The 26,640-nt window shown below is 37.8% G+C and overlaps 1 long non-coding RNA gene across 1 annotated transcript in view; it reads right to left on the reverse strand.

Moving 5' to 3' along the window:
* The window catches only part of LOC131002248 (uncharacterized), a 36,320-nt gene extending 10,305 nt beyond the window's left edge, over positions 1 to 26,015 (reverse strand). Inside the window, exon 1 of the long non-coding RNA XR_009094223.1 lies at positions 24,546 to 26,015. This is a non-coding gene — a long non-coding RNA (uncharacterized LOC131002248). The remainder of the gene's footprint in view (positions 1 to 24,545) is intronic.
* Between the last annotated feature and the right edge of the window lie 625 nt (positions 26,016 to 26,640).

Here is a 26,640-nt window from a genome sequence, read left to right on the forward strand (position 1 = left end):
GCCGTCCACCCCCATTTCATCTCTCTCCCTATCATCTCACGCACACACCAACTATGAGCTCACGCCCAGACACCACCCTTCGTCCGCCTCCCTCCTTGGCAACGGCGAGGGCGCCGCCACCTCCCTCTCGCTCTGCTGCGCCGGACGGACAACAGCGATGAGCCGCCGCCGACCGCCGTATCACTTCCCAGACTCGGCTCACACACCCAACAAACATATAGCATTCTTCTTCTTCTCTTTTATTCATTTCGATTTTAATCATTGTAAAACATTTGATATGTTTGCTTAAACACATATATGAGTTTGTATATATATATAAATGAATGTATGCATATGTGTTTCTCTGTGAATGAACGAAAGGAAACATTACAATTTATAGAGTAGAATTTGGAAGTGAAACTTTTATAAGGATTCTCTGGATTAGTTTCTGTATATGTGTGTGTTTACTGCTATGAATGGAAGAAAAACCTTGATAGGAAAGGCTGAGCTTGTTCTTGATGTTATGCCTGAGTGTTCTACTAGTTTGAGGAAGGGCTTTGAGTTGAGCCGTTGAAATCTGAAATGGTTCGATTGCTGAAATGGTTCGATTGCTTGATTTGTGAGGAGAATGAATTGCTTTCTGTCTCAACTTGGCTCAGAAAAATAATTTGTATGAATTGAGTAAAGGAGAGCTTGGATATGGTATACTTATGGATGCAGAGGAGTTATGGAGCACTTGATTGCGTTAAAGTGGTGGTAGTAGGAGTTATGGAGCACTTGATTGCTTTAAAGTGGTGGTAGTGGGTGACAGCTTATTTTGAGGGAGGTAAGTGGTGTATGTTAGGTGAGTAGTAGGTGGGAGTAGTGGGAGTAGTGGGAGTAGTGAAAGAGTAGGTGGATAAATTAGGTGGAGAAATTAGTTGGAGAAATTAGGTGAATAAATAAAATATAATAAAATAAAGTCTTCCGGGTTGTATTATGAAAACTGTAATAATCGTTCAGGGTACGCTTAAATAAATAGCTCGTGAAAATACTTGAATGCTAAATTAAATAAATATGCAATGCATATAAATTTAATAACTAAATTTACAAATGTTTTTGTAAATCATTTTTGTTGGAATTAAAATAAATTCATTTTCTTTATATCCGGCGTGAATCATCCTGACTTCTAAGTTCAAAATAATTCTAAATTTAGCTAAGAAATAACGGGGTGTTACAGGTTGATATTGAATTTGGGGTGGGGTTTTTGTAAATAAAGAGTGTTTGTAAGGATAAAAGATTAAAGTGGGTGGTGGGACCATTTCCATAAAAGGAAAGTGGTCTACTCTTTGCGGACGCCCAATATAGTAAAAATGGTCTACTTTTGGCGGACGGAGGGAGTATTAAATAAAGTATTTGTTTAGATTTACCAAGTGCTTTCTGGGAAAGAAATAAACATATTGTTTCCCTTCCATACATTCCTAAATTCGATGAAAAGAATATTCCTACCAAAGCTAGACCTATTCAAATGCTGAAATAGAAATTTTATTAGAAAGGAAAAAAAGAAAAACAAGAGTCAAAACAAAAGCAGTCTTAAACACCCGCGAGAAACCACGGGTAAACGAATCATGAACTACTTAATACTTGCAAAGAAGAAATAAATTCTCTTCTTATGAAAAAATTAATTAGACCTTCAAAATCTCCTTGGTCTTGTGCTGGATTTTATGTTAACAATCAAGCAGAAAAGGAACGAGGAGTTCCCAGATTAGTCATTAACTACAAACCTCTTAATGAAGTTTTAGAATGGATTAGATATCCAATACCCAATAAAAGAGATCTTGTTAATAGATTATATAAAGCAAAAATATTCTCAAAATTTGACCTCAAGTCAGGATTTTGGCAAATTCAAATTATTGAAAAAGACAAATATAAAACAGCTTTCACAGTTCCTTTTGGACATTATGAATGGAATGTAATTCCATTTGGATTAAAAAATGCTCCTTCAAAATTTCAAAATATTATGAATGAATTTTTTAATGATTATTCAGATTTTTCAATTGTTTATATTGATGATATCCTTATATTTTCTCAAAACATTGAACAACACTTCAAACATCTAAAAATATTTATACAAGTAGTTAAAAGAAACGGATTAGCCATTTCTTCCTCAAAAGTAAAACTATTTCAAACTAAAATAAGATTCTTAGGACATGATATTCATAAAGGAACTATTAAACCTATTACTAGGGCTATTGAATTCGCACACAAATTTCCTAATGAAATTAAAGAAAAAACTCAATTACAAAGGTTTCTTGGATGTCTCAATTATATATCTGATTTCTTTCCCAAATTAAGAATAATCTGCAAACCTTTATTTCAAGGACTTCAAAAAAACCCTCCTCCATGGACTTCTATCCATACTGACATTATCAAGAAAATAAAAATACAAGTTAAATCTTTACCCTGTCTAGGCATTCCTAAACCAGATGCTTTCATGATTATAGAAACTGATGCGTCAGACATAGGATATGGGGGATCCTTAAACAAAACATCTCATCTCATGCATCTCATGCATCTACATCCCTTTCAAAGAAAAATGAACAACTTGTTAGATTCCATTCTGGAATTTGGCTTGGACCACAAAAGAATTATTCTACAATCAAAAAGGAAATTATTGCCATTGTTCTTTGTATTTCAAAATTTCAAAGTGACATTTTTAATAAAAAATTTCTTTTAAGAATCGATTGCAAATCTGCTAAAGAAGTTTTACAAAAGGATGTTAAAAATATTGTTTCAAAACAAATCTTTGCCAGATGGCAAGCTATACTTTCAAGTTTTGATTTTGACATAGAATATATCAAAGGAGAAAATAATTCTTTACCTGATTTTCTAACCAGAGAATTTCTTCAAAATTCTACAGAAAAGCATGAGTCGATACAATCCAAATAATCCGAATCAATTCCAAGCCCTTGTTGAATTCCCAGAACTCCCATACTCTCAAATAGTCAAAGTTCCCGCACCTACTACTCCCGTTAAAGCTTCAACTTCAAAGACAACTATTTCAAAATTCAACCCTTCCAATACTTATTTTACCAAACCAAATGCTCAGAATATTACCTTGACAAAATTCACTACAACTCCAGATTTTGCAAAACTCAAAGATATTATTTTAAGGTACTTTCCAAAATGATGCCAATGGTATTCTGACAATACTCAAAAGACTCAAATTTTCTATGAATTCATCCTTGTTGATTCAAATTCTATCGAACTTGTTCATACATATGATCCCAAAAATCCAGAAAGAATTTCATTCTCGAAATGTATCATCAAAAAGATCGTCCGTTCTGATGAATGGACTTTTCCTCATTCTGAAAGAGGATTTTCCAAAAAAAATTCACCAAAAGGATATTCCTATCCAGACTACAAAATGGCGTGGTTCAAAACCTTTTTCCTCAGACCCTTTGATCATTCATGGTTCTTTACTTTCCATTCGGAATTTTCAAAAACTTCATATCCAATCTGGTTTCTTGAATGGTGGATGGATTTCGGTCCATTACCCAATATCCTCCCAGCAGACGTCCATCAAGGATACGATCATTACATTTCAAAAGCCCCAGGTCCTATGTACCTCAAAGATATTCAATTCTATTCGGAATTCAAAGTTCCCTTGATCTTTTGCTGGAGTTATGCTATTGCACAATTCCATCCATAACCATTACCCATGTCAATTATTAGGGAATTCAAAATTAAATGGTGGAAAAACTTCTCCACCAAGCTCTGCAATTTCAATGTTGTCCAGAAGTTTCTCCAGACAGGTGAAAAACCCAAATGGGAGAAAGCAGTTGTAGTGACCCGCTCTTTTATATATTTTAAATCCAGTAATGAGTGTTTATTTTTGTTCATCAGTGAATGAAAACGGTTATTATCCTGATATGAATTCAGCTTATGATCCTGAATTTATATTGTTAAAGCAGTCAATGATATTATTTCAGAGTTATAACTGACTTAGCAAAGTCACGTTATTTATTTAAGCGAGATGGAATTTGATTTTATTTTTACTCAGATCGTGAATCATTTCCGACTCAGGAAGTTAATTAAATCTGCGGATTTAATTTAGATATCAGAACAACGAACGAATTAAATCTACGGATTTAATTTAGATTCATTTTATAATTTATCGATTTTAGTGAGAAATCACATGTCGAAAAATGAGATTTTTTTATAATCAGTATCAAGCAGATACGAGCATGCGATCCATTTTACAGTTACAGAATCACCGAGACATAGAAAATACATCATTAATCATTCTCTACATTTTTTTTTCTTTCTTTTCCTTTCCACTACTTTTGCTTCCCACTTATTACACCACTACATTTTGTCAAGCACTTCATTTTGTCACCATTACATTTTGTCAAACCACCACAACAACTTCTCCACTTAACCTACATCAGCTCACGCAAACCAAATTCACTTCTTTAATAATTCAGTAGCAAACTTCCTTCATATCACCCATTCTACACTAAAAACTTCACCAAAAGAAAAGAAAGATTTCATTTACTGCTGCCGACTTCAAAGGAGGTAAGCTTTGGCTTAAACTTCTCCATTTTCTTCCATGATTTAACCTGCAATTATTGAAACAACAATACCAATTTTCAGCTTCAATTCATTCAACTCAGCAACAACAATCAACCAACATTTATACTTCAAAGGTATTAATTCTATACCAAATATCCATCCAGTTTTCATATCATCCAATAAGTATATTCAGTTTCTAAAGAATTCAGAGTACATATAAATGGTATAGTCATTTCATCCATATAGAAACAACAAACTTCACTTATACAAGATTATAGAAAGACCAAAGCTCACTGGACTAATGGACAATAGCTTTAGAGATTTCGTTCCCTTCCACGAGAATCAGGAAATGCATTAAGAACCTCCATATAGACAGTAGCAAAGAGAACCACAACAACATTTTATTTGTGTAGTAAAAGAAGAATGACTAGAGAACTTAGCTTAAGGAATAGGGCCGACTGCTCTGCTTTGAATCGGAAGACGGCGCGATGACGGAGCTTTCATTGACGTCTGAATCGGGACTGTCGGAACTCTGCGACTCACGGCGACGGCGACTCCGGGAAAGGAGGCTGCCGGACTCTTGCTGTTAACAGCAGCGGCTGGCGGCGGCACTCCCAAGCGGCGACGTCCGGCGATAGAACTCCAGGCCGCGACCCGGCGAAACAGCAGCTGTAGTTGGTGGCGTGGCTCGAACCTTCGACTCCGGAGATAGCAGCAACAGCAGACCTCTGCTCGGCGGAAATTGAGCACAGTGGCGAGCGCTCACGGATCTCCAGAAATGCCACGACGGCGGCGAGTTTGCTTCGCCGGAGAAGAAGTTATAACAGCAGCGGTGTCGAGACTCGGAGAATCGACGGAGGCGGCCGAGACCAGAACGCGGCGACGATTTCCAGAAGTCTAGGGCACGATTTTGGGCTCTGTCGGAGGAGAGAGTGAGACGACGCTGCCAGCCATTCGCCGGTTGATCAGTGACGGACGCCGGAATTCCAGAGCGGCGGCGGGCTCCTCAACGGAGGACAAATCGAGAGAGTTCGAATTTCTTGAAGGAGGAATCCTTGACTGATTTTGAAAATGGAGAAGAGGGGTTTTAGGGAAAGGAAGCATCGGACCTTGGCGTGGCAGAAACTGACTCGCCGGATTTCGGAGCGGCGACGGCGGCGCCTCGGCTGGAGCGAGAGGGAGAAATAGAGAGAGAACTTGACTGTATTGAGAAAAAGAAGAGAGGCGTGTAGATTAAAAGATAGAGAGAGAGAACCGAGATGTTGGGGGGAAAGAATTTGGGCTTCTCCCCTTATTTGTGAAAATTGGGCCTAATTTAATTATTTCCTTGGGCTTTAGTTTAATGGGCTTATTATTTAATTGAGTTGGGCCGAAAATTTGGTCCTTTATTTTTCTTTGGGCTTCATTATTTATTTATTTTTGGGCCTTGTTGTATTTATTGTAATTGGGCCGATTTTAATTGTAAGATTGGGCCGATTTTAATTATGAATTGGGCCTCTGATTTTATTTATATGGGCCGATTTTAATTACTGATTGGGCCTCTGAATTTATTTATATGGGCCTTTAGTTATTCACATATTTGGGCTGCTGTATCATTTCAGTTGGGCCTTAGTTATTTTATTTCAGTTGGGCCTTATTTATTTTACTCAGATGAGCTTTTATTACATTATTTCATTAGGCCGAATTTATTTAAATTAAAGCCCATCTATTTTATTTTAATTGGGCTGTTATATTATTTTCGTTGGGCCTCGTTTGATTTATTTAATTGAGCCCAGCTAATCAAATTATTTATTTATTGAGACAAGATTTATTTAATTACTTGAGCCGATGAATTATTTCAATTGGGCCTCTCATGTTAATTATTCAAGCCCACTTTTACTTAATTATTAGGTTGCCTTATGTTGAGCCTTTTAATTATTTAATCTTATAACATTACTTATTCCTATTTATTAAGCCGATTAATTATGAGGTTATAAAGCGAATAAGCTGAAGTATTTATTTATTTTCTATTGACTACGAGGAGCGGGGTTTATTTAATTGACGGATTAGAACACCCCGAAGAGAACGGATTAATTTTTGTTAATTATCCGGCTTCATGAGACGAGACTTAGCTTTTGTTTAAATCCGATAGCCTGGATTAACAATAGAAATTCCCTGATTATTATCTCAGAATAATAGTTCATGCATACGAGATTCATGCATAGTTTAATTACGCATTCTCATTTAATTGAGAATTTTCCCTCGATTTAAAGTCTTACGTTATTTTCTCGGATTAAAGGTCGAGCGCAAGAATAAGAGCTCGTCAAGGAGTCACTAATCTGTAGCAAAGCTTTGCTATCAGGTGGGTTACTTTCATATATATCAAATGAGTTTAATGTTATGTTTGAACAGTTATTTCATTGCAAAATCTTTGAACTGAAAATTATTTCAACTGTTGTCTTGCCATAAATGTTTCAATGTTTGGTATGATATCTATCTGATGTGGCTTTGCCAGTTATTATGAAATCGAATTCGGGTCCTGAGCAGTTGATAGCTATCCTGCCAGGGCTAGTGTACACCAGTGACCGTGAGTCATCTAGCGGGTTGGCCGGTCAAGTGTCCGTGAGAGGTGGCCACCTCTCCGGCACACAGTTCCAGATATGATAGATTACAAGAGAACTTAGTCTGCAGACGAACTTTAAGAATCACAAATGAATTTAGTAAGCTTGGGCCTTTTTAGCGAAAAACTCCCTTGTTGTACTGTTTATGATGGCATGACAATTTACAACTTTACGAAGCATGTTATATTTCATAGTAGGCATATGTGCCCACTGAGTACTTTTGTACTCAGCCCTGCATATATTTCTAAATGTGCAGGTTGAGCAGCTGCCGATGGTGATGAAGTGACGAGCGGGATTTTTTTTGTCTTATTATGTATTAATGAACTCTAGGGTTACATGTCTTCATACATGTAATCAGAACCTTATTCCGCTGCGTACTCAGAAGTTTTATGTTATTTTGGATAAGTCGGAGTTATCCGAACTTACTAGTTATTTGAGTCTATACGACTAAAACTCCGTTATATTATAAATATCCCTGTTGTTAACAATGATACTGCGATCCTTTCTTTTTTGATTATTCCCCTTTCTACCCCGCTTCTAATCTCCCTCCATTAGTCACGGTTTCCCCGGCTTAATTATCCTTAATTATGTCCGGTCGTGACAGCAGTTCAAGAAAATATCATTCCAGATCTTCCTTCCAAAGAAAAGAAGAAAGAATCAGTTCCTCTTTCTCAAAAACAAGTCAAGATGTTCCAACTCTTTGAAGAAGATCCCGAGACAGCAAAAAAATATCTACAATTCATCAAGATGAAAAGAGAATCAGAAACAGAAGAAACCACCTCTGAAGGATCTTGTGCAGATTATGGAGGACCATGTGAACAAGATCCCTTTGATTTCTGACTACCTGTTCATCCTATTCATAAAAATAAAAAGAAAAAAGAAGCAAAAGAAAAAGAAAGAAAACTGACTCATCCTAAAACACCTAACGGATGGACTCGAATTTATACGAGGTAATTTGACTCATCCTAAAACACCTAACGGATGGACTCGAATTTATACGAGGTCGTCCTAGGGTGGTAAGGTGACTCAAGTCGTCTCACAAGGAAGACTTAGCAGGGCTCTAATCGTATTGCTCACAAGAAACTTAAAAGAAACCTAAACACTCTAATCGGGTAATTGGGTCTGACACTTTCTCTCCGATTAACTAATGCGTAATTAAAATAAAGCATATAAGTTAACTAGGCAAAAGATAGGAAGCCAATAAGAACGCAAGAAGGAAAACAAAGCTAAGGTTCTAAACTAGCAATCTAGAAAGCAATCATCAATTCAACACCATAAACAATGATTATCTAGGCGAAATAACATATTAACATTTAATCAAATGAATGTAAAGCAAACACACACAATCCAAGAGAATTCCGCAAGCAACTCAACAACGAACTAACTAGAACATGGTATTTGAACATTAACGAAATCAACAAGAGTTTCCAACTCCAACACTAAACCAAACGATCATAAACTTGTAAACATCAAAGATTAATAACTACCTAGGCAAGAAACTAAATCAAGCATAAGATTCGAATGCAAAGAAAATCTTAATCTCCATAAAAAGAAATCTCTAAACTTTCACCAACAAGAAGGGAAAAACGTAAGCAATAGCAACGAACTACGAATCACGTAGATTATCTAAACTCAACAACAATCATCTCTAATCCTTACATCCATCAAAAGTATAAAACAAGGATTCAATTAACCAAAGAATTCATATAATCAAGATTATCTAAACTCAACAATAATAATCTCCAATCATCACATTCATCAAAGCATAAAACACAAAACTTAATTAACCAAAAGATTCATAAACAAAGAGAATCAAAGGGAGTTCTTACAAAACATAGCAATCCAAGGAAATCCAATCGGATGAAATGTTAATTGACATCCAAAGCAATCCAATGAATCCACAATCGAAAGTAATTGATTTGAAACTCTAAAAACCTTAAGAAGAAGGTGGAAATCGCCTATGGAGGCTGCTGGGTTCGTGAATGATAAAGTAAAACCCTAGAAAGGGGTTTTTAATCGAAAAATCGTGCTGTCGGATCTGCACAGAGGCGGCCGCCGCCGTGTAACGGCGCCGCCGTGAGGGCCTTTCGCAGAATGGGCACGGCGGCCGCCGTCCCACGGCGCCCGCCGTCTACTGCAATGCGCAGCGGTTTTGTTTTGGCCTGTTCTCCCTCGTTTCAAGTCGGATTTTGGATCCGTTTTCGCCTACGAACTCGTATCGAGACGAACTTTGATTCTTCTTCAGACCATTCAACTAAATTCTGACTTTAATTTTGTTCACATATCAATCAATGTGAGCACAAAATCCTGAGACAACAAAATTAGCACAAAAGCTCAAATCATTCAACTCTTAAGTGAAAGAGACCAAAATAAAAGTCAATATAACACGTAAACACCCAGAGATTCATCACAAAATAGGGCTAAACAACCCCCCCACACTTGATCCTTTGCTTGTCCTCAAGCAAAGTCACGACACCAAAAGATAGTTCACAAGAAAACTTCCTCACCATTCACATCTCCAACCAATCTAAGTCTCTTAGCCTTTCACATTCCTCACGAGATGTTCATTGTTAAGATTTTAAGAAGCAACAACCACATGATAAAATTCAATCCGATCAGACCCAATTCTCCGCTAGAGGTGAATTCCCTAATGTGATTGCCTTTATAATCAAATCCCATTTTCCTTGAAGATGATAAACAATCAAACCAAATCAAATTTTATACATCTTTCTTTTAAAGGTGATGTTATTCCATTCTCAATAGATGGGCCAACTTTCGTGAGATCAACACTTTTGGAGGTAATCCAAAATGTTCTCACGTGGTTTTCCATGCTCATAACACTACTGTCAGAGGAGCAGAGACCCAAAGCTATAGATAACTTCACAACAAACCAACATTCAAACTCAAGGGATAAGATCGTAGGCTATCACAATGAAAACACTCCCTCTAGCATCTACTGGACAAATCACGTCAAGAATAGCTCATAAGGGTGTTGCATCCAAAACATTAAACAACTTACATCAAGAGAGGAATATGCATAGCCTGAGAGACAAAGATAGCAACCAAGCCAACACAAAGCATGAAATTTACTTGTGAACAAATCATCAAAGTGTGCATTATTACTTGAAGCCAAACAACAATCAAGATAAAGGAGACCATTTGCCCCACACAAGAAAGCCCAAGAACACAACAAAAAGACACCCACAGGATTCACAACTACCAACAAACACCCCCCCCCCACTTAAAATCTGGCACTGTCCTCAGTGCAAACAAAAAGAGAGGTGAAAGAGGAACTTCCCTAAATACCGATCCAGTGGTGAGTCTGTAGTGTCCCACGATGTCTGCCTCTCTCTCATCCATAGAACAAGCAGTCTCCAACGCAACAACCTGCACCAAACAGCAGAAGCAACAAAACACAACACAAACAAAACGAAAGAAAAACGAAACAAGAAAAAGCAAGAAAACATGGGTTGCCTCCCATGCAGCGCTAGTTTTTAAGTCGCCAGCCCGACTAAGAGAACCCCTTAACCAAAATCCGATTGAAGATCCAGCTGCCTTAGCGCCCTTGTAAACACATCTTCTTGAATTGCAGCTGCGGGTCCTCCAAATGAGTCCTCCATGCTCGTATCCTGGGATGGCCCTCTATCCACACATCCCACGAGATTGAATGACCCAACCTCATCAAGCTTCTCTTCTAGGAGCAAGGCACACAGAAAGCCTTGCTCAATATCACCTTCCTCGTGCAGCTTATCCAGAGATTCCTGCTCAATGTCAGCTTCATCCTGCAAGGTAGCAAGGAATTCCTCCACAATCTCGTCCTCCTCCTGAAACTTATTAAGGAATTCCTGCACAATACAATCCTCATCCAAAGCATCAAATGTTTCAACATAAGAGCAGATTTGAATTAAGGAAGTGGGGGTAGTAGGTTTTTTATCAAAAACTGAGAATGTTACCGCTCTACCTGCCCCTACCATACTTACAGTTCCCGTACCCACATCGATGCGAGTATGGGTGGTAGCCATAAAGGGTCGGCCAAGTAGCACGAGATGCCCATTCTCGCCTCTAATCCCTTTTCCCACATCAAGTACAACAAAGTCAGCTAAAACACTAATCCCCCTCACGACTACCTCAACATCCTCGACAAGGCCTCGTGGGCTGCTAATGGAGCCGTCAGCTAGTTCTATCTTAATGTTCGTGCATTTCAGCTCTTTATTTCCCAACCTCTCAAAAATATCAAGCGGCATCAAATTGACTGCCGCGCCCAAATCAAGCATTCCCAAGACCTTTTCAACCCCTCCTAAGCTAATATCAACGATAAAGCTACCTGGATCTCCTTGCTTGGGTGGTGGTTGGTCTGGTGCAACAGTGACAGGTGGCAGTGGCTCACTGGGGCATTGGGTTGCCTTGATTGCTTGCACGGTTCTGCTTCTCCATTTCCCCGTGGTTATTGGGGTAGTTTCCTTGATTACCGCCACGGCATGAGCTTGACGCGGCTGTTTGTCCTGGTTTAGGAACTTCCCAGTTGGCTGTTCTTGCTGCAGCTGATTTAGGGCTCCTGTAAGTTGCCCAACTGTAGTCTCGAGGCGCTTGATGGTAGCACTCTGAGACTCCATGTTCTGTTTGGTCATCTCCATGAAGGACTGCATGGTGTCCTCGAGAGACGGCTTCTGCGGTTGAGCTTGCTTCTGACACTGTTGGGAGGCATTCTGGTATTGCTGCTGCTGCTGAAAATTCCCTTGTTGCATAGGGAACTGTTGATACTGCTGATACTGCGGGGGCTGCTGCTGCTGATAAGCTTGAGTGTAGTTCTGCTGCTGAGCTCTCCAACCCGAATTGGAGCTTTGTTGCCCTTGATTAAAGATAGGCCTCTGTTCAAATTGAGGCCTCCCCGGATAGCTCTGAGCAGCATAGACCTCTGCTTCTCCTTCAGGTGTGAATCCCCCCATGCGATGGCACGCGTTGGTTCCATGACCAAAATCGCCACAAATTCCACATCCTTCTGCTGGTGGCGCGTGAACTGGTGGGGCTTCTGCCTGGTTCATCTTGAGGTGCTGAACTTGCCTCATCAATTCTGCTACTTGCTTCTGAAGCTCATTGTTGGGAGCTACTGCATTGGCTTCAACCCTCCTTCCTCTAGCTGATTTCTGTTGGGAACTCGCTGCAAGTGTGTTGAAAATCTCCTTGAGCTCATCAGCTGTCTTCCGGGCAATGTTGCCCCCTGCTGTACTGTCCACCATAAACTGTGCCGTCTGAATCAATCCGTCATAGAAGAACTGCATCAACATGACAGGTGGTAACTGGTGTTGTGGGCACTGGCGGAGGAGCTCTTGGAATCTCTCCCAAGCCTCGTGGAAAGGCTCGTCAGCTCCTTGCATGAAGTTCATTATTTGGCTCCTAATCTCTTGAGTCTTGTGATTAGGGTAGTACTTGAGCATGAACTTCTCACTTGCCTCTCCCCATGTGGTGATGGAGTTCGGCGGCAAGGACAATAACCACGTTCTCGCCCGGTCCTTGAGTGCATAAGGTAAGCACTTGAGTCTCAACTGATCCTCGGTGAGCTCCAGCAGTGGGAAGGTCTGCACTTGGGTGCAGAAATCACGGATGAACTGCAAGGCGTCCTCACTGGGCATCCCGTGAAAGAGCGGCAGCAGGTTTGAGTCGTTGGGCTTCAAATTATAATTCCGGACCGCCGTGGGAAACACTATCGCAGAAGTGCTAGTGGTCCCAATAACTGGCCTGGAAAAATCTCCCATGTACTGGACATTCTGCTCCGCCATTGCTTCTTGGTCAGGATTGGGCCGAGCTTCTTCTTCTTCTTCAGAATGCACGGAAAGTGTCTCCTCAACGGCTTCCAGAATGGGATTGGAAGCAATTCTCTCTTCACAGTTTTCCTCACTAAACTGTGATTCCACAAGGCTTCTCGAACTGGACTCGGACTCCTTCTCCAGGCTTGAAAGGACCTCACGAGGTCGATGAATGTTGTCAAAGTAAGGCACTAGCTTTCTCTTCAAGCTACGACGACCTTGCATACACAACACTAGCAAACCAAATCAAACGCACCGGAGGGAGAAAATAACCGAGTCAAAAGAAATAAACAAAAGAAAACACGGAAAACAATGCAACACAATCAAATGCCTAAAGCCTTCCCCGGCAACGGCGCCAAAATTTGACTCATCCTAAAACACCTAACGGATGGACTCGAATTTATACGAGGTCGTCCTAGGGTGGTAAGGTGACTCAAGTCGTCTCACAAGGAAGACTTAGCAGGGCTCTAATCGTATTGCTCACAAGAAACTTAAAAGAAACCTAAACACTCTAATCGGGTAATTGGGTCTGACACTTTCTCTCCGATTAACTAATGCGTAATTAAAATAAAGCATATAAGTTAACTAGGCAAAAGATAGGAAGCCAATAAGAACGCAAGAAGGAAAACAAAGCTAAGGTTCTAAACTAGCAATCTAGAAAGCAATCATCAATTCAACACCATAAACAATGATTATCTAGGCGAAATAACATATTAACATTTAATCAAATGAATGTAAAGCAAACACACACAATCCAAGAGAATTCCGCAAGCAACTCAACAACGAACTAACTAGAACATGGTATTTGAACATTAACGAAATCAACAAGAGTTTCCAACTCCAACACTAAACCAAACGATCATAAACTTGTAAACATCAAAGATTAATAACTACCTAGGCAAGAAACTAAATCAAGCATAAGATTCGAATGCAAAGAAAATCTTAATCTCCATAAAAAGAAATCTCTAAACTTTCACCAACAAGAAGGGAAAAACGTAAGCAATAGCAACGAACTACGAATCACGTAGATTATCTAAACTCAACAACAATCATCTCTAATCCTTACATCCATCAAAAGTATAAAACAAGGATTCAATTAACCAAAGAATTCATATAATCAAGATTATCTAAACTCAACAATAATAATCTCCAATCATCACATTCATCAAAGCATAAAACACAAAACTTAATTAACCAAAAGATTCATAAACAAAGAGAATCAAAGGGAGTTCTTACAAAACATAGCAATCCAAGGAAATCCAATCGGATGAAATGTTAATTGACATCCAAAGCAATCCAATGAATCCACAATCGAAAGTAATTGATTTGAAACTCTAAAAACCTTAAGAAGAAGGTGGAAATCGCCTATGGAGGCTGCTGGGTTCGTGAATGATAAAGTAAAACCCTAGAAAGGGGTTTTTAATCGAAAAATCGTGCTGTCGGATCTGCACAGAGGCGGCCGCCGCCGTGTAACGGCGCCGCCGTGAGGGCCTTTCGCAGAATGGGCACGGCGGCCGCCGTCCCACGGCGCCCGCCGTCTACTGCAATGCGCAGCGGTTTTGTTTTGGCCTGTTCTCCCTCGTTTCAAGTCGGATTTTGGATCCGTTTTCGCCTACGAACTCGTATCGAGACGAACTTTGATTCTTCTTCAGACCATTCAACTAAATTCTGACTTTAATTTTTTTCACATATCAATCAATGTGAGCACAAAATCCTGAGACAACAAAATTAGCACAAAAGCTCAAATCATTCAACTCTTAAGTGAAAGAGACCAAAATAAAAGTCAATATAACACGTAAACACCCAGAGATTCATCACAAAATAGGGCTAAACAAAAACAAGAAAAATTCAAAAGAACAAAAAAGAAAAGAAAAAAGAAACAAAAGAAAAAAGGAAAAAGAAAAATAAAAAAATTTCAACTAACCTATCTCAATGCAGGAAGTTCAAGACTTTCGGAGCAAAACCATGGGATAATTGACGTTGGCCGACATCTTTTTCCCATCATGAGTCTCACTCAAGACTGTGGCACTCTTTTCAAAAGCAGCAGATGGCAGACAACCTTTGACTCCAATCAAAGACTTTCAAGGCACACGACAACTTTTGACTCCAATCAAAAAACTTTCAAGGCACATAAACACATTTTTCAAAAGCAGATGGTCCACTCAACTATTCAATTAGAGACTTTGAGGTATTTCCAGCCAATCTCCACTCATCAGTCGACAAAGACATCTAAAAGAAATCCTCTATATAACAGGATTGAATTTCATTTCAAGAGGTAGACAAAAATTGACGGAGCAAGTCATTTTCTAAACCTCCAAACCATTCCCTCAGTTTATAAAGCCTACTTTCTTGTATAATTTCTCTTTACGAATTCAAAATTTCTCTATATAGTCCTAGATTTTATTATAGCACTCATTTTCAATTTTTATATTGCACTCAATACCATTATTAATTCCCTGGGTTAGGATTGGTATCAGAGCCATTCCAATATTATCTAGGAAAAGAGTAGGACTTTGCCTAGACTCTGTTTTACTGTTTAAATTTCAAAGCTTTATTTGGTCTATCAATTTAACGGTTTGGTCAGCCTTGTTTCGTTTGGTCAGCCCAAGTGAGGTGGTCCCGATTAGGTGGTCCCTGTTAAAATTGAATCGATCCATTAAAGCCTAAGAAATTTCATCAGTATTAATGGCATCCAGAATAAGAACTCTATTTTCCAAAAATAATAATGCGAATAATTCTGGTATTGTTCAATCCAGTGAAATCAGCATACCAAACAATTATTCAAATTGGACTATTCCTGAACAACCAATAGAATCTATGTATCAAATCGGAACATTTGATTTCAAAACTGCTTTTTCTATTAAAACTCATGAAGAAACTATTTCTCTTCAAGAAGAATTTCAAAGCATGCAACTTCTTTCAAAAGTTTCTATAAGAAAATACATAGAAAAGGGTTATAGGTATATTCATTTCGGGTTAATTCAAGTAGCAGTTAAACCCTTAGTTCATATTGGAGTTGATGCTCCTGTTTATCTTGCCCTTAGAGATAATAGATTAAAGAAGTATAAATCATCTTTATTAGCAATGATTCAAACAAATGTTTGTAATGGTCCTATTTATTTCAACTGTGCTCCCAATTATTCCACAGATCTCACAGATCCTTTAATTCTTGATTCTTTAATTCTTGATATTCACCTTCAAGGAGATGAATTTAAGAATCTTTGTAAAAAATTTGCTGTCATATATCGAGTTTACTTTAGAGTTATGTCATCTCATTTAAATCCAAAATTTAAATTCACTCCAACCTTAAAAGATGAAACTGTCATACTTCAAATTGAAGCTGATAATTCAACATCTTTCGTTCCTAAAAGACTTAAATGGAATGAAATAACTATTCCTAATGAATTCATAATTCAAAATCCTCAAATACCAAGAGGAATTGAAAAACGAGAAGTCTCAGAGATTGAAGAAGATGATGACGGGAGAATTCTTCTAAGATTTAATTCATATAGAGAACAAAGAAAATCCTCAATACGTATTCAAGAAGTCTCATCAAGAAATTCATTTTCTGAAAGTTCTAAATTTAATTATCCTAATATTAAAGTTAATTACAAATCTCCAATCCCTTCGACTAGTTATCAAACTGAAGAAGAAACACATCAAGTAGGATCTCCTACTATTTCTCAAATGGAAGATCAAATCAATATGATTTCTAATATGAATTTCTCTATTAATTTCAATTACCTTGAAAAGGAATTTAATGATCCAGAAGAAATTGAAAGAAAAGAATGGTTTTTAAAACTTGAAAAACCTTTAAGAGATAAACTTCAAATTGAATGGATAAAAGGATTACATAAATTAAAATCTAATATTCCAATTTTAGATTGGTTTCAAGGATACTGTCAGCTTAATGATATTAATAATGTCTACAATCTAGATCAAATAAATGTTCAAACAAACCTTTATAAAAAATGGAAATTAGCTACTGGTTCTATATTAACTTCCATTCATCCTCCTTTACAAAATATCAAAATACAAATTCCTAATGGAGAAATATCTGCTACTCCATTTCGTACTGGAAGAGACGGAGAAGATGGACCAAAAATGAGTGATATTAAAAAACTCCACGAACAAAATAATTATTCAAATCAAATCTTACAAACTATCGCCGAACAAATAGATCATATTTCAACAAAAATTGATTCACAAAAACAAATAAATAATTTTCCACATAATATTTCAAATCCTCATTTTATTCCTAGAAGTCTTCCTGAGAAAATAGAAAACAAACTCAAATTATCTACTACTCATAATCTTATTGATAGAATTTCTAAAAAGTTAGAAAGCCCCTCTGGTTCTGGAACAAAAAATATTAACTGTTTAGAAAACCAAGAAAATAATTCTGATGATAATAAAATCAATAGAATACATTTTAAATCTGGAACAAAAAACTATTATAATAATAGATATACTCCTCCAGATATTCAATTCGAGGAAAGACCTCAATTCAAAAATAATTCCAAATATGATGGTCACTCTATTCACGAATGGAATATTGATGGTAGATCAGAATATGAAATTCTTAATATACTTCAAGAAATGGGCATGGCCAGAATTGCTTATAAAGTTCAAAATTTAACTGAAGAAAATGCTGCTGCACTAATAGTCACGGGATTTACCGGACAACTTAAAAACTGGTGGGATAATTCATTAGACATAAATGATAAGCAACAAATACTTCAACACGTAACCACATTTGAAGATGAAGACGGTACCTTTGTTGATAAAAATGATGCCTGTGATTTCTTAATAATTACCATAGGTATGTATTTCATAGGAAATCCAAAAGAAGAATTAGATTCTACTCAAATAGTTCTATCTAATTTAAGATGTCCTACCCTATCTAATTATAGATGGTATAAAGATGTCTTCTTAACTCATATCCTTAAAAGAAGTGATTGTAATGCTTCATTCTGGAAAGAAAGATTCATAGCAGGACTCCCCAAACTATTTGGGGAAAGAATACATCAAAAACTCAAAGAAGCCACTGGATCAAATGAAATAAATTTCACAACAATCACTTATGGTCAACTCTTAGCTTTTATTAAAAAAGAAGGCCTTTTACTTTGCACAGAACTTAAAATACAATCCAAATACGGTTCTGAAAAGAATAGATTCAAAAAAAAAATAGGAACCTTTTGTGAGTCATTTGGTCTACAAAAGATTCAAGCTCCATCCTCAAAACTTAAACAAAAAGAGAAAAGATTTTCAAAGACCACTGAATATAAACCCCATAAAAGAAAATATTTCAGAAAACCTTTCAATCAATCTAGAAATTTTTCTAAACAAAAACCTTTTAAAAAATTTGAAAAATCAAAAATTACTTGTTGGAAATGTCATAAACAGGGACATAAAGCAGATGTCTGTCCTCTCAAAGGAAAAATTGATGAAATATTTTTCGACAATGAAGATCTTAAGAATAAAATCTCATCTCTATTAATTTCAGAAAAAATATCTTCTGATGAAGAACAAGAATATTCAGATGAAAATTCCTCAACAGATCCTGAAAATAATTTCATAAATCAAATATTTGATAGTGATGAATCTGAAGAAGATGAAGATCCTTGTAATGGATTTTGTCCTCTTAATATTAATGTCATTACAAAAAATAAAAATGAAAAAGAATTACTTTTTGACCTTATAGAAAAGGTCCCTGATCAAGAAGATAAACAAAAATATTTAATTAGACTCAGAGAAATAATTTTGAAAGAACTAGGCTTTATAAACTGAGGGAATGGTTTAGAGGTTTTGGAAAATGACTTGCTCCGTCAATTTTCGTCTGAATGTTGAAATGAATGAGAGTCTTCTTATATAGAGAATTCTTTGGGACATCAGTATCAATGAATACGAAAGTGGATCATCAGTCTTCATCTGCTTTTGAAAATTTGGTACGTTTGTCGGCCATTTTATGTAATCGTGCTATGAAAGTCTTCATTTGGTTTTGAAAATTTGGTACTCTGTCGGCCATTTCACCTTTTGAAAATTTGATACGTCTGTCGGCCACTTCACCTGCTATCAACAGTGATTGAGCACTTTACCTGCTACCAACAGTGATTGAGCTTTTGGAATTATGCCAGCTTTGAATTTCCTGCATTGAGAAAGGTTAATTGAAATTTTTTTGTTTTTCTTTCTTTTTTCTTTTGCTTCTTTTTTCTTTTTCTTTTTTCTTTTGCTTCTTTTTTCCTTCTCTTTTTTGTTGTTTTGAATTCTTTCTTTTTTCTTTTTCTTTTCTTTTTTATGAGTAGATAGTCAGAAATCGAAAGGATCTTGTTCGCATGGTCCTCCATAGTCTGCACATGATCCTTCAGATGTGGTATCTTCGGTTTCTGATTCTCTCTTCATCTTGATGAATTGAAGATATTCTTTTGCTGTTTCAGGATCTTCTTCAAAGAGCTGAAACATTTTGACCTGCTTTTGAGAAAGAGAGATTGCTTCTTTTTCTTGCTTCTTTTCTTTTAGAGGAATATCTGGAATGATTCTTTCTTGGACTGGTAGGAGCTACAGTTCAATGAATATTGAAATTGACATATACACCCCTAAACGTACTTTTTACTGATTTTTTAGCTTATTCAGAAAAAATTAAAAAAAACTAATAATTAATTAGATGTAATCCTGGCCATTAATCTGTTCAGATTGTACGATTAAGATTAATTATTTAATCTTTAGACTAAGGGGATTATTTGTAGATCTCCACCCTATATATATATATATATATATGTGTGTGTGTGTGTGTGTACGTTTTAAAAGGTATTGGTAAATCTCACGTTCTCTGTCACGACCGGCCTTAACTAAGGATAGCTAATCCGGGAAATCGTGACTAGGGAAGGGATTTAAGAAGCGGGGTTAGAGAGGGCACATTTGACTCATTTACAACTCGATTATAGACATTTATATCTAGCATTAATTCTTGAAATAAAATTTAAGACATTGAAAGATTGACGCATATAGTTAAAAAGGATACTCGATGAACCCGAGTAAGCGTTAAATATTTCTTGAAGAGTAATTGACATAATTATAGACTTGACTAAAACATAATCAATGTTTGCAGCGGAAGGCAAGACTGAGATACATGTATGCAGACACATATCCTTTCTGAGCCTATTCTAAGTTCGACAAAAGCTCCACTCAGCAACACTTCATCGTTCATCACAGCTCAACCTGCACATTCATAAACATATGCAGGGCTAAGTACAAAAGTACTTAGTGGGCAGTTGCCAAAAACTAAATTATAAGCTTAACATTTTATCATCAAACCACATCATCATATAAGCGACATGAATCTTCTTTCCAGTTCTTTGCATACTATCATTTTCAAATTCATAAATAGCGTAAGTGCATTCCTCATCATCAAAAGTCCTATTAAGAAGCATCGTGTCGTGAGGAAGGCCTTCCTCAACGAGCACAGGCATCGTGCCGTGAGGGAGGCCTCCCTCAGCGGACACGGCATCGTACTATTGAGGGAGGCCTCCCCCAACAGACGCTAGCATCGTACCGTTGAGGGAGGCCTCCCTCAACGGACGTTTGACCGGCCAACCCTCTCATTGACTCACGGTCGCGTTGCATATATATATATATATCCTTGGCAAGATAGCTATTCGCTCAGAAATCAAATTCGTTAACATCATCACATAAGCATTTGATAATAAGCATAAAGCATTAAAGCGTAACTCACATAGGCGTTAAATAATAAGCGTAAAGCATTAAAGCGTAACAAAGCGTGAACCACATAGGCGCATAACAAAGCGTAACTCCCTTAAGCGTAAATCACTTAAAAGCGTAACAAAGCATAAATAATAAATTATAAAAATTTAAGTCGTAATTAAGCATAAATAGCATAGCGTAAATTATTAAAGCGTGACAAGCGTAGATAATAAAGAGAAATAAAGTTTTAACTCATTTAAGCATAATAAAGCATAACTCATTTAAAAATCAAATTTTTGCATTTTAAAGCATGAAAGTTGCATAGTTCTTCAATAGCATTTTTATTTTACGCGTAAGAAATGCCCACCTGGTAGTAGAGACTCACGACTAAGCCTTAAACTCTTGTGCTTGACCTTTAATACGAGAAAATAAACAAGATTTTAATTCTCGAAAAATCTCAATAAATGAGGATGCGTGAAATGATTATGCATGACTCATATTCCTTTAATTAAATTATGAGATGCTAATCTTATTTAAGGAATTAAAGCTCGTCTTATGAGGTCGGATTATTAATCTTTAATAATCTACTCATCTTAAAATAATCTAATTCACTGTAACGACCCGCTCTTTTATATATTTTAAATCCAGTAATGAGTGTTTATTTTTGTTCATCAGTGAACGGAAACGGTTATTATCCTGATATGAATTCAGCTTATGATCCTGAATTTATATTGTTAAAACAGTCAATGATATTATTTCAGAGTTATAACTGACTTAGCAAAGTCACGTTATTTATTTAAGCGAGATGGAATTAGAATTTATTTTTACTCAAGTCGTGGATTATTTCCGACTCGTGAGTTAATTAAATCTATGGATTTAATTTAGATTCATTTTATAACTTATCGATTTTAGCGAGATATCACATGTCGAAATCGAGATTTATTTAAATAAACAGTACAAGCAAATATGAGCATGCGATCCACTTTACAGTTACAGAATCACCGAGACATAGAAAATACATCATTAATTATTCTCTACATTTTTTTTTTATTTCTTTTTCTTCCATTAACCTTTGTTCCCCAACTCCTCCACACCATTATCATCACTTTTCCCCACCACTACTCAATTTTTTTTTCCCACTACAATAATCCTCCACTTAGCCTACATCAACTCACGTAAACCAAATACACTTAGTTGACTCCATCCATGTCACGACCGGCCTTAATTAAGGATAATTAATCCGGGAAAACCATGACTGGGGAAGGGAAATTAAGAAGCGGGTTGAGAAAGGGGCGCATAAAAGAATACTCAAAGGACTTGAATACGCGTGAAATATTCCTTAAAAGGAAAAAGGCATAGTTCGCATAAAAAGGGTACTCAAAGAACTTGTATACGCATTATTTTCCTTAAAAGGAAAAAGGCATTTTTAGGGGCTTGGCTAAAACATTATCAGAGTTTGCAACGGAAGGTGTAACTGAAATAATCAGTGTTTACAGCGAAATGCATAACTGAGATACATGTATGAAGACATGTATCCTTTCTGAGCCTACTTTAAGTTCGACAAAAACTCCACTCAGCAACAACACTTCATCGCCCATCACAGCTCAACCTGCACAAACATAAACATCGAAGGGCTAAGTACAAGAGTACTTAGTGGGCAGTTGCCAAGCATATAACATAACATTATTAACAATTTCACAATATCGCATAAGAGGCATGAGTTTCTTTCATATCCTTTGCTCATTAAACATTTCCAAATTCATAAATAGCATGAGGGCATTCTTCATCATCAATCTTCATTAACAAACATCGTGTCGTGGAGAAGGCCTTCCCCAACGAACACGGGCATCGCTCCGTGAAGGGGGCCTCCCTCAGCGGTCACGGCATCGTACTATTGAGGGAGGCCTCCCCCAATAGACGCTGTAATACTGGCATACTGGCATCGCGCCGCTAGGGAGGCCTCCCTCAGCGGACACGGGCATCGCGCCGTGAGGAAGGCCCTCCTCAGCGGACACGGCATCGTACTGTTGAGGGAGGCCTCCCCCAACAGACGCTAGCATCAATCACAGGCATAAACTTATCAGCGTAAAGCATTCAAGCGTAATCAAGCGTAAATCATTTAGCGTAAAGCATAATAAAGCATACCACACTTGAAGATTCAATTTGCATTTTAAAGCATAACACTTGCATAGCATTTTATTTACGCGTAAGAAATTGCCCACCTGATCGCAAAGTTTTGCTAAGTACTGTGACTTCTTGAATAGTTCTTACTCTCGCGCTTGACCTTAATCACGAGAATGTAAAATAAGACATTGCCTCGAGGAAAATTCTCAAATAATGAGAAAGCGTAATTTAACTATGCATGAATCTGGTATGCATGAATTAATCTTCTGAGCGATAATCGGGAATTCTACTATTAATCCTCGTTAATAGATTTAACTAATTCTCGTATAACGTGGTCGAATAGAGCTGTGATTCTTCCTTCCTCCTCGAAATATTCTAAAAGTAAAATAAACCTCGCCTTTGTACTAGATCAAAAAAAATAAAGAACTAACTCGGCTTTAATCGAGGTGTGACCTTGTAGAAATTATCGAGCTTTTCGATTGAAACATAATTACTAATGTAATCTCAAATAATTAATCGGCTCAAAAGAGAGTAGCCAATTAATTAAATAAACCAGTGTCTTTAATAAAAATAAGCAATGATAGCTCGCTTTAAAGTCTGAAATCCAAAAACCATAATTAATAAACTGGGCGGCTCATTTACTGAATAAGTAATTGGGCTTCATCAAAATAGATACTGCTAGGCTTAATAAAAAGAAGTAACTTCAGCCCAAGCTTTAAAAGAATTAAAGCCCAACTTAAAAGTCTTCGGCCCAAATAAATAACACAAGGCCCAACTGAAATAAAATAAAACAAGGCCCAAATTAATAATAAAGCAAGGCCCATTTCTTCTAAAATTAGTCGGCCCATTCGAAATAAAAGAAAAGGCCCAAACAAATGAAATATGAAAGCCCAAACTTAAATAAAAGGAAGCCCAAAATTATTAAAACAAAATCAAGCCCACTCTCTCTCTCTTCTCAAAACTCTCGGTCCTCTCTCTCTTCAAGGAGCCGATGCTCCTTCTTCTTCAAAGCCTACGCTCGGCCACCTCTCAAATCCGGCCGGCTTCCTCCTCCTCGGCCGATCCGCGGCCATCTGCTTCGGTTGGCTTCGACCGGCGACGAGTCTAACCCCGGCGCCGTTCTCTCTCTGTTCTTCAGTTCACCCGTGGAACCCAAAATCGAGCCCTAGAATCTAGAACACCGCTGCTGCTCCTTCGCCCGGAATCTGGCGATTCAGCCGGCGTTAGCCGCATTCATCTCTCCCCTCGTCTCAACCATGAAGGGGAAGCAAAGCCTTAATTCTCCCCTGAAGTTTCAAACCGGGTTTTCTCCCCCAAATCCGATCGGTCTTCCTTCCCCGGCGTCGTCCCTTCTCGGTTCAGCCACGTTGCTGCTGGTCCAGAATCGGCGAGGGTCGTCGTGAGGTCGGGAGTCGTTTGCCTTTCACCGCTCGACGCCGGTGATGCTTCGGTCCCCGCGAGTTGCCGCCCACTGGACGTATCTTGGTCTGAACGAACAGGGCAGCAGCCCCGCCCTCTCTAAAGCTAAGTAACTCCCTCAATTCGACTCAATCGATTCGTAAATGTGAACTGGACAAGGCAAGGTGAAATCTTCTTGTTTTGCTTACATCTCAATTTGTGCTCGATTAAAACTACATAAGACTGTCACTTGCTCAATCGCATAGTTGGGTGTTTACTAAGTTCAAGATGTCTATAAGGTCTTCTATAATTAAAACTGAAACTGATCGTGCTCATGCTTTAATATGAATGCTTACTGGAATGGTATTTGAAATAGAATCAATACCTTGAAATGTGTTGTTGGTTAAATATTGTTGTTTGTTGAACTGGAGTAACTGAACTTAAGGTTCCTGGCAAAGAGGAAATGAATGATTCTTGTGTTAATGCAGGTGCTAATCAAATGGAATGAAATCATTGAAGCCCAGCCTTACCTTGTGAGCTTCGGCTGAATGAGCTGGGCTATTCTTTGATTCTCTTTTGGATGAGATGAGTTGAGAGTGAAAACTGTATTTGTTGGCTGATTGCATTTGTTGGGTGGGGAGCAAAGGGTGGTGGCTGATAGTATAAAGGGAATGAATAATTGAGTGGAGTTGGTGGAGTGGAGTTGGTGATTGAAGAGCTTTTGCTTTTGCTAATTGATTTGGTTGTCTTCTTGATTGATTATGCTATGTATGAAAGAGGCTTATGATGTTACTCATGTGGTCAACGTATATACATGCTTCATGCTTGAGGTCTAAATTATGCTATGGTATGTTGATAGTGTAGGAGACATTAGGGAGTGGAAAGAATAATGATGATTGTAAAGTATTGAAGTTACTAATAAAAAAAATCATCTAGCTTGATTAATATTAATTAATCAAGTATTTGTAAAACTAATATTGGTTTCTACTAAATAACGACGCTTCGTTATAGCTCTCTACGAATTAAATATCTAATTTAACTCGTTCTTATGATTCGGAATTAGATCACGACTTCCAAGTAAATAATAGAAATAATATTTCTATCGCATATAAATTAATAACTTGACTTTGCTAAGTCAGTTATTAAACTGGATAATAAATTATTGAATGGCTCAATAATTCTCGTCACGTTTTTCTCATACGTTATAAAAGTATAAAGCTAAATAATAACTCCGTCTCTGAAAAAAAAATCAGGACCATAAACTGGATTCATATATAACTGGCAACTGGGTTTCATTTACTAAAAGATGTGATATTAATTATCGCGATACCATATTAAATAAAAATAAAAATGCGGGTCATTACATACTACCCCTCTTAACAAAAATTTCGTCCCGAAATTTGCATATCTCTGCTAAACAGTTCGGGGTATTTTTCCTTCATCTTGTCTTCAAGTTCCCGCGTAGCTTCTCTTGTCTGCGGTGTCTCCATAAGATTTTCACTGATGTGATTGAGGCTGATTTCGCAAGTGTCCACGTATTGCTGGCAAGGGGGTGTGGTTGTTCTCAATTGCTGAACCTCGTTGTCTGTTGGGGCATTGCGTGGAGTAGTGACCCTTTTGGCCACAATTGTAACAACCGTTAGTTTCAGCCCGACAGACACTCCTATGCATCTTACCGCAATTTGGGCAAGGTGAAATTCCTCTCTGACCTTGGTTACCTCTAGTTGGCTCGAGGTTAGTCTGTGCCTCGTACCTTGGTTGAATAAACTGTTCGGCCCGTTCCTTTTCTTGCCACACTTTCTTTCTAGTCTGATTGATATTGTCTTCGTTGTTGTCCCACTTGCGCTTCCCTTTGAGAGTATGTGAGGTTACTGGTGGATCATTTGGCGTTGAGATCAACAATGGGGCTGACTTGTCCGACGACATTGCAGCTTCAATGTCAAGTGCCCTGTTCAGAGATTCCGTGTATGAGAGTCCTCCGTGGCTTGCTAGAGTCATCCTAATTTCGTAGCGCAGTCCGGCACAAAATTTCTCTGCCATCTTCTCCTCTGTGTCCACTTGTTGTGGAGCAAACCTCGACAGGTTGCAGAATTCCTTGTCGTATTCAACCACATTTTTCTTTCCTTGCTTCAACTCGTAGAACTCAGCTTCTTTCTTCTTCCTATAGCTTTTTGGAATATATTTATCATATAATCCTGTTTTAAAATCTTCCCAAGTATAACTTGCCCATTGTTCAGGTGTCAGAATTTTTCGTCGTGCTTCCCACCAGAAGTCAGCTGATCCTGTTAGTTGGAATGAGACGCAAGATAGGCGCTCCTCATCAGTACAACGTAGAAAGTTGAAAATGCGTTCCATTGCACGCACCCAAATCTCAGCTTCAGCCGGTTCACTCGTTCCGTCAAACGTAGGTGGGTTCTGCCTTAAAAAGAGTTCTTCGACTCTCCTAGTCGGGGGCGGAGGGGGTGGGTTATGTCCTCGAG

Source organism: Salvia miltiorrhiza, unplaced genomic scaffold (genome assembly GCF_028751815.1).
Source record: "Salvia miltiorrhiza cultivar Shanhuang (shh) unplaced genomic scaffold, IMPLAD_Smil_shh Hic_asm_8, whole genome shotgun sequence".
NCBI lineage: Eukaryota > Viridiplantae > Streptophyta > Magnoliopsida > Lamiales > Lamiaceae > Salvia > Salvia miltiorrhiza.